We start from the raw sequence: 8644 nt of genomic DNA, 5'->3' as shown, positions 1-8644 counted from the left end.
TTAAGTTTCTAGTCTTTAGTCATCATGGGAGAGTGGAGTCGGTCTGCCAGTATTTTTACTTGCGTTGTGATAAAGCTTACCTCTGAGTGAGATTGACCTAATTGCACTGAACTGCTAGTGAGCCCTTCCTTCCCTTCTCCCCTCCTCCGAGGAGGCAGTACAAGAATCACTGAAATTACTTCTCGACTAAATACAGTGTAAGTGCAAGGTGGCTTTCATACTGCTCCCTGGGAAGTGAGTGTATGGTGCAAAGCCTGTTTAATTGGACTTTGCTCAGAGTTTGACAAGTGAATTGGCAACAACACAATAAATACTCCCAATTAAGCTGTTTTTCCCTGTAATATTAATGAAATAAGCACACTTCTGAGAATGAGGCAAGGCTGAGACTTGCTGTGACATTACACAAAGAGGAGGCAGGAAAGAAAAGGATTGCCAGAAGCTGAAAATTGAACACATGGGAAAGGAGAAGTCAAAGTGTATGAGCATATTTTGATAAATATTAATGAATTAATTTGTATTTAGTTTACTTAGATGATCTGTAAAGGCTTTAACTGTCCAGCAATTTGGTATTTTCCCCGTTGTAGAATTTCCCCTAACGTTGCTTCCATAAGGCCTTTTCAGGATCAGTAAAATGCCGATGGCTATGCCTAATGCTAGAGTAGCGCTACTTCTGATGTGGCTGTAATACTTGGCCTTTGGCATCCTGCCTGACTATGCACCCAGGGGCCTGGCATCACGCCAGCATGACAAACACACCGAGTTACGTCCCACTCCTTAAAATAATGGATTCATTTTACCTAAGATGATTGAAGGGTTTGTGCGACATTAATGATACTGCCCTGGTACATTTTAACAGATTATTAGCTAATTCTGAATTATTTAAAAGACAAAACAGTTTCACATTGTCAGATTTTAGTTACATACTAGTATCTGTGGGAAAGCTCTAATAAAGACACTGTAACACTCTCAGTCTTTCTTTCTTTAACAGCCCACATGCTTGGTGCTGACACGTTCCTAGCATTTTTCTATATAAGATAGCTATGGCATAACGGCTATTTTTAAAAAGAGAGGAGCCTGAAACAAAAACTCATATCCAGAATACATGACACCCAGCTCTAGATGTGAAGCTTGTTGCCTGGCGCATCTGCTCTTTAAGAAGAGGTGCTCATCTAGTATAATTTCCTGTTATATTCTATTGCGTTCTATATGTAGGTATATATTTAGCATGTAACACCAGTATTCAAGTCCCCTTGCTTCAGACTTCCATTAAACAACAATTTTTAATATTGAAATCAAGCAGTTCTAGTTCTAATATCACTCACTAAACTCTTTTGCTAATGACAGTATATATTCGTGACATCATGATTAATTGATGTTTTTGTACAACTCATTCTTTTTTCTTCATCATAATTTACTGGAAACCACTCTAAATCATGTTGTGAAATATAGGCTGTATTTAGCAACTCTTTTTTTACAATTGGTGATGTCAAACTCATAGTGAAGCCAATATTTGTTTTAGCCCAGCATCCAGTGCCCTGTGGCTGAACTCCCAAAAGATTTCTCTACTTTGGGAAATGTGATTTTTTTTTTTTTTTTTCCTTGTCAGAAGTTACCAAAATCACTAGGTTCTGTAGCTTTTTTAGCCTGAGCACAATACACTAATTTGTCACATTTACAGTGTAGTATGACTACAGAATAGAATTAAACATGAACTCTATGTTGCTAAGGAAGAATAGCTTTTCTGTTTTCTGCTCTTACTCTGTGCTATCTGCCTTTAATTTACTTACAGCTTGGTGTTTGTAAAGAAAAACATAAACTTTGTGATTCACCAGTAAGTGAACCCAGTTTTTTTAACAGTATTGAAGTTTGCTTTCTTACCATGTTGTCACTGAATATTATTCTCTAGCTCTGACAAAGTATAAGGATTGTTAGTGCTAATAATTTGGGAATTCTGCATGTAGCTCAGGATCCTGGTCTAAAGACAAAAATACATGTGCAGTCCCTTTCTTAAAGAGTACGAGAATAAAGCTGCCTCAACCAGACATTTCTTCTCTCATCTCTTTCATTGTCCTATTGACTCATGTTTTTCTTAGTTCCCAGTAACCAGTGCTCACTCATCATCTTGTGGGTTTTAACAGGAGGATGTCTTCATGTCGAAGTTGGCTGTAATCATACCTCAATAAAAATGGATGCGTAAGAAATAGTTTTAAATAAGGAAAATTAAACTCTTTAAAACTTTTTTATTCCTGAGTAGGAAGAGTAAATAAATAAATATTGAAAGCATATTTGTTTCATAGTACTATACAATCTTGCCAATAGTTTCTAAATGAGAAGCAGCTTACCTGGCCCTTGTTCTGTTTTGCAGAGAAATGATGAAGAGGCTGTTGTGGACAGAGGTGGAACTCGCTCCATTCTCAAAACACATTTTGAAAAGGAAGATCTAGAAGGTGAGAGAGTATTTTTCTCTGTGTTACATTCTCTCTTTCTTCTGAAAGTACTGAAATGCAATTCCAGTGTGTAAACTTACTGATTTGAGCAGGGATGCAGAAGTGGACAAGATAGTAGAATCTCGTAATTTATTTTAAAAAGAGAGATATTACACATTTCTGACAGCCCTGCTCAGATGTAGGTGATGATGATTTATTACTTATAATGGCTTCTACACTTGCTTTACAATCCTCAGGTAGTTGCTTAGCCACATCTTCAGCTGAACAAAAACATTCTGGAGTGTCAGAGGCTGGTCAGATGCTTGACGATATACACTGTAGAAAACACCTAACATCACCATGTAGAAGAAAGTGAGAAGTTTTAAGAACTGTTTCATTATACTGACCTAATAATTCAGATGGTCTCTGAAAGAGTAACATTTCGGTTTGTTTAGGAGATCTCAAACTTATTCTGGTTACTACTGTACTTAGACTCTTGCATTGAGGTGTGTGACCACCTGAGTCACGACTATTGGATAAAACTGAATTTCTGCTGCACATGTGATATGCCATCCCTGACACCGGAAATGCTCATTGTAATTATTAGCTTCTGGTGGTGGGCCACAGAAAGTTCTTTGTCATACAGAGTCACAGGAACTAGCCTTCCCCTTTTCTCTCTGGCTGAGTTTTGCATTCTGTGCTGCATGATGGCCATATTGATGACTTAGTGTGAATGTCAACATGCCGATACACAGCAACTCCCTGTTACTGCTTCCGTTAGCAGTGCCTCAAAAAGCAGACAAGGCTGCATTTCGAGAGGGGCCTGGCTCTGTCAGTCTGGATGAGGTACTCTCTCACAGAAGGATGGAAAATGTCACACAGTGTAGCATGTGTGAGGTAGGTAGCTCTCCACTCAGTCTGGGGCAAGTCTGAGCACATGCAAGTGTAGATCTCAGGTAAGATGTTTCCAGGGTGGCATTTAGGGTTTTGGTGTCTCCATGGTTAAGTCTCTGCCAGTGGATCGGGCTGGCAGACAATTTTGGACTTAGGCACACAACCCCCTTTTTGAATCTTGCACTTGGGTCTTCTGTAGTCTTCAGTCCCTTGATCACATCCTTGGACAAAGTGAAAGTATTGTATTTGGTGTCCTTAGAGAAACACCTGAGAGAAGAATGGAGGCTCCCTTCCTTCTGTTCTCCATGATACTGATTCACAGAGATTTTTGTGGAGTGAGCCTACTCCAAAAAATGGCCTTTTGCTGAGTCATTTTACTGATGATGGTAAGGTGACATGTTATTATAAAACCAGACAACTTTCTGGAGAGTGACATATTTAAGTTCAGTCACATTCAAGTGTTAAGGCAATCAGAATTACTATGATGTTCCTAGGATGTTACAAATAGAAATTGGAACATGACAGTGACCCCCCAATCTGTCCATCAATTTAAATTGTTTAGAACACTGAACAATTCTGTAGCTAGCCAATGAGCCTGCTTTTCTTTAAAATAAAATCACACTGCTTCATAATGTTCTAACAAAACAATTATTCAGTGTAGAATCCTTCATAATGCGGTTAGCTTTCTCAGATGAATTTCATGTCCACTCCAAGATCAGATCAGTGTGTCTTTAAATATATAATCACTGCATCCAGAAATACCAAGTGACATAAAAAGATTTGAAGAGATTGTAAATTTTAATATCCTGTTGCTGTTAATAGCTTTTCCATTTGTTTCACAGCACTTCCGGGCACTTTTCCATCTGGAAACAGTGGATATGACTCACAAATGTCACTGTCTTATTCTTATCCGGTGTACATTGTGTTGAGCTTTGCTGAAAACTTACCTTTTTGCTAATGACATAACTACAAAATATGAAATTATCTCATCAAGTGCTAATTGTGTAGCTTAGTAAAAATCATATCAGATAATTAATATGTATTGTATAATTAGCTCTTTGACAGACATTTAATAGGGTTTATGTTTAAAAAATGTAAATAGCTAGCTACTGAATATTTTAGCAAATATTAGTTTTGACAGGGCTTAGGTTTCAACAGCACCATATCAGCAACATTTCAAAAACTGCAATTCATACGAAGAAATAAAAGTTGTTTAAATCTGAAAATCAGTATTCCATTTCTTCTGATGAAATCTTAAAATCATAAGTATTTTGCTATTTTTAAATTTTAGGCTCTCAGCATTCAAATATCAGAAATACTGATTTAAATGTGTACTAAAATTTCCATCTGAAATTTCTTGGTCCAGCAAATACTTGTATTTGCATTTTTTGGAGCAGCAATTGTGCAAATATATGGCAAGTACTTATCTTGTTGAAAGCATGAAAATATCGTGGTGATTAATGCTGCCTGGAAGAACATCCACAAGACCAGAGTTTTGCCTCAGTCTCTCTAGGTTAGTGTTTTCTTTCCCCGAGCAATGTAACAAAAATCTGGGGAGACAGGACAGGAACCGCAGTACATACGGGAACAGAAGAGATATGCTCATCTTAGTGCCAGTAATGATACTTGCAGTGTGTACTTCAAATTGTATCCTTTTGCTTAAGCTTTGTAGTGCCTCAGAGGTGAATTGTTTGCAGAGCTTTGGCATTCAGATTTTCAGCATGAATAATTTTTCCACATAATTCATTTTTCCTGAGTTGTAAGGTCCAGATCAGTCACTGATACCAAACAGGTCATTTGTCCAACTGTTGCATTAATGAAAGGACAGAAAAAGCATTTCTAAAAGCAAAATAAGAAGCCTGTCTTCCGTGGTTATAATTACATATATTGTCTGTTATCTTTCAATCTATGTACAGACAAAATTCCTACTGAAATAAATATGCTCTTATTTTTATCAGTGCTGGAATTCCTAAATGAGAATTGGGCGCTGATTCTGGATACTAAAGTACCTAATTGCAAAAGGACAGGTTGTACCTGTACTGGGAACAGGTACGCACCGTCTCATAAACAAACATGCACATCAACAAACAGTAGCACTCAGCTTACTCCCTGTTGTCATGTCTGGCTGCTTACAATTGCTTCAATGCGTGTCCGATAGTAACGGTTTTCTGACAAAATGGATATATACCTACTTTTTCTCTCATAGATTAAAAATAGTTGAATTGATCTGTATGTGCTTCGGAATCTCTGGTTCTCTCAGATCGTGTGCTGAGACCTTTGGACTATACAGATAATGCGAAAGGTTTGGCACCGAGGTCGTTTGCTTATTCCCATCATATCAGCTGAGAACGAAAATGACTGTTCCGGGCTGTTTTTGGTAGAGATGGTCAGTTGCAGATCCTGGATTCTTGTGGCAGGATTTCAGAGCTGCCATGACCCAGTTTGAGAAGCAGCTTCAGTAGGCAGATGGCTAGAGAGAGGATCGATAGGTGGAGGTCCAGGTGTGAATCAGGGATGAATTCTGGGTCTTTTGGAGGAAATTGCCAAATGATCCTTGATTCAGAGAAGCCAAGATTTTGCTTAAGCTTTTTATGTTTCCTACATTGTATCTGCCTAAGTGGTGTGGGGAAAATTTGTCTTGTGGGAAATCAAGTTTACCATCTTTAATATCTCTCAGGACACATAAAACGTCATATCCAATAGAGAAATCACTGCAGCTCGGAATATGCATTCTGATGCTTTTGACAGAGTTTACATTACGTGGACTGATTACTGAAAGTCACAAAAGACTTCAAGCTAAATTAGGAAGTGAACATCACTAGTACAATACTGAATATGACGCAGAAGCTGGGCATTTAAACTTAATAAAACAAAAATAATTTGAAATGTGCTTGTAGGGATGTTTTGTGTTTAACAACCTGCATGAAGATTAATTTTGCTAGTAGATGTCCTGCTGACCAAAAAAAGATAAATCCTAGAGTATTTAATTATTCTCTTTTAAAAATGATTATTTTAGTTATTATTTCTTTTTAGATTTGTTCTAGCTTGTGACAATAATATAAAAAATATTTTAATGGAATTTTGATTATATACAGTTATATAGGAAAAACTCATTGTGTTTGAACTCTTATCTCCATTTTTATTTATTAAAAGTCTGATTATCTCCAGATATTGAAGTAGGCTTTTATTCTGAGAGACGTGACATTTTTAATGGAAATAACATAATAGTGGACCCGTCTGCCACTGACATTATTTACCTGAAGATTAATAGGACCTAGCAGCTCACAGGACTGAAAAAGCATAAATCTTATTAACCTGCTGGCCTTGATTCAGCCTTTCCCTCTTGTGGAAGCAAGTCAGCTACTAATTCTGCTTGGCCAGACAGGAGCACCAACCAATATCTCCCTTCCCTTTGGCTGCCAGGATGCTACAGCCTATTGCAAATATTTTTTTACCTCATCAGTACAGATCTCCTGCTCCAAGCTTTCTTGCCTTGGTTTCCCTTGGGGGCACCGTTTGTCCTGATGTTCACTCTGACCTACCTCATGCTACTTGCGGCAATGTTCATTAGATTTAGAGTGGTGGAATATCAGCTGTGGAAGTAAAGAGTTGGAGAGAAATTGAGGTTAGTCTATGCCAATAATGTTGGGTGTGGTTGTATAACTGAGGTCTCTCCAAAAAGCTCTCTTAAAAAGAACCATTTTGGCTTTACAAGAACAGAATTCTTCCATTTTATTGCCTACCTGGTATTACGTACTCCAGCTTGTTCCTTTTGTCATTTCTAAACCACATCTTTCTGTAGTGCCTCTAATCTAGTTTTGTCTCCTTTTTCCCATGTCTCTCAATATTCCTTCAGATCTCATTTTTCTCCTGAGCTGCGCTTGCACTCCTGCCTTGACAGTCGCCTGGTTCATCCCTTCGTGTGGGTCTCTTGTCCCTTCCCTGGTGTTCCCATGTTTATGGGAAGGTGGTTCACCTTGAAGATTCATGAATAACTCTGCAGGACATTTTTACAAAATCTCTTTGAAATCCACACATTCCGTGTGGATGGCAGCACAGGCAGAGGCACCACTGGCATCTGGCACTCAGGGACGTTCAGACCTTATTGCCTTCTACAATTACCTGAAAGGAGGTTGTAGCATGGAGGGTGTTGGTCTCTTCTCCCAAGTAGGAAGTGATAGGACAAGAGAAAATGGCCTCAAGTTGTGTCAAGGGAGGTTTAGATTGGATATTAGGAAAAAAGTCTTCACGGAAAAGGTTGTCAGCATTTGGAACAGGCTGCCCAGGGAGGTGGTGGAGTCACCATCCCTGGAGGCGTTTAAAAGGCATTTAGATGAGGTTCTTAGGGACATGGTTTAGTGCTAGAGTTAGGTTAGGTTATGGTTGGACTTGATGATCCTGAGGGTCTCTTCCAACAAAAATGATTCTATGATTCTGTGATCCAGGAGAGTCAGTTTTTATGCAGAAGGCAACTTGGCTGGTTGGTTCCTATGAAGAATAATGAAATAATGAAAAAAAACAAGTTATCACCTAGTGTTGGCTGAACACCACGTTCTTACGTTTATCATAAGCTTTGGGTTTTGAAGTTTGACTTTGCTCTGAGTTTCACTGACAAGAAACCTTTTCATTATTTGTGGGGACTAGTATTTCCACATAGTTCACCTTGTGAAATTCTGATTAATTAAATTGGCATAAACCAGCTTGCCATAATTGGTGAAAGCTGCAAAATTACAGCATCAGAAGATGGAAACATTCAGTTTTTCACGTACGGTTGTGCTAGTACTGAGTTGGCAATTTTTTGCTTGTTGCTAATTTAGAAATATAGGTCAAATTCTTCCCTTCAATAACCACAGCTTCACTTTCCATCATTGGAAAGTGTATGTGTGTCTGAGAGAGTCCTTTTACATTCTGTGTCTGATAACTCTTTTTTTCTGTTGTCTGGCAAGGTCTGAGACCGTATATGCAATCCCTCTGGACTCCTCTGGAGCATTGTAGGGAAATCGGGAATGAACACAAGTGCAGATAAAAAACTTTTCAGCCCAAACACAACCTGGAAAAATATTTTCTTAAAAGGAGAGATTTGTTGGGAGGGCAGTGATTGATCAGGGCTCTTTAAAAGGTCCTTAACTTTAATGACTCCAGTGAGATGCTCTTATCCTTCATGTTCAATATGTCCTTAATGCTTTCTTGGGCCAGGAATTTTGTTTTATTTTTTTCTATATAATTTCTGTTGTACTTTAAGTTACATGTATAATCTAAAAAAATTGTGAAGGCTTTCCTGTCAGTTCCTCCAAATTATAGCATGGCGAAAAGGTGAAAAATGT

The sequence above is a fragment of the Caloenas nicobarica genome, chromosome 6 (genome assembly GCF_036013445.1).
Source record: "Caloenas nicobarica isolate bCalNic1 chromosome 6, bCalNic1.hap1, whole genome shotgun sequence".
Taxonomy (NCBI): Eukaryota; Metazoa; Chordata; class Aves; order Columbiformes; family Columbidae; genus Caloenas; species Caloenas nicobarica.
The sequence above is the reverse complement of the archived record's forward strand: the minus strand, read 5'-3'. Positions refer to the sequence as shown.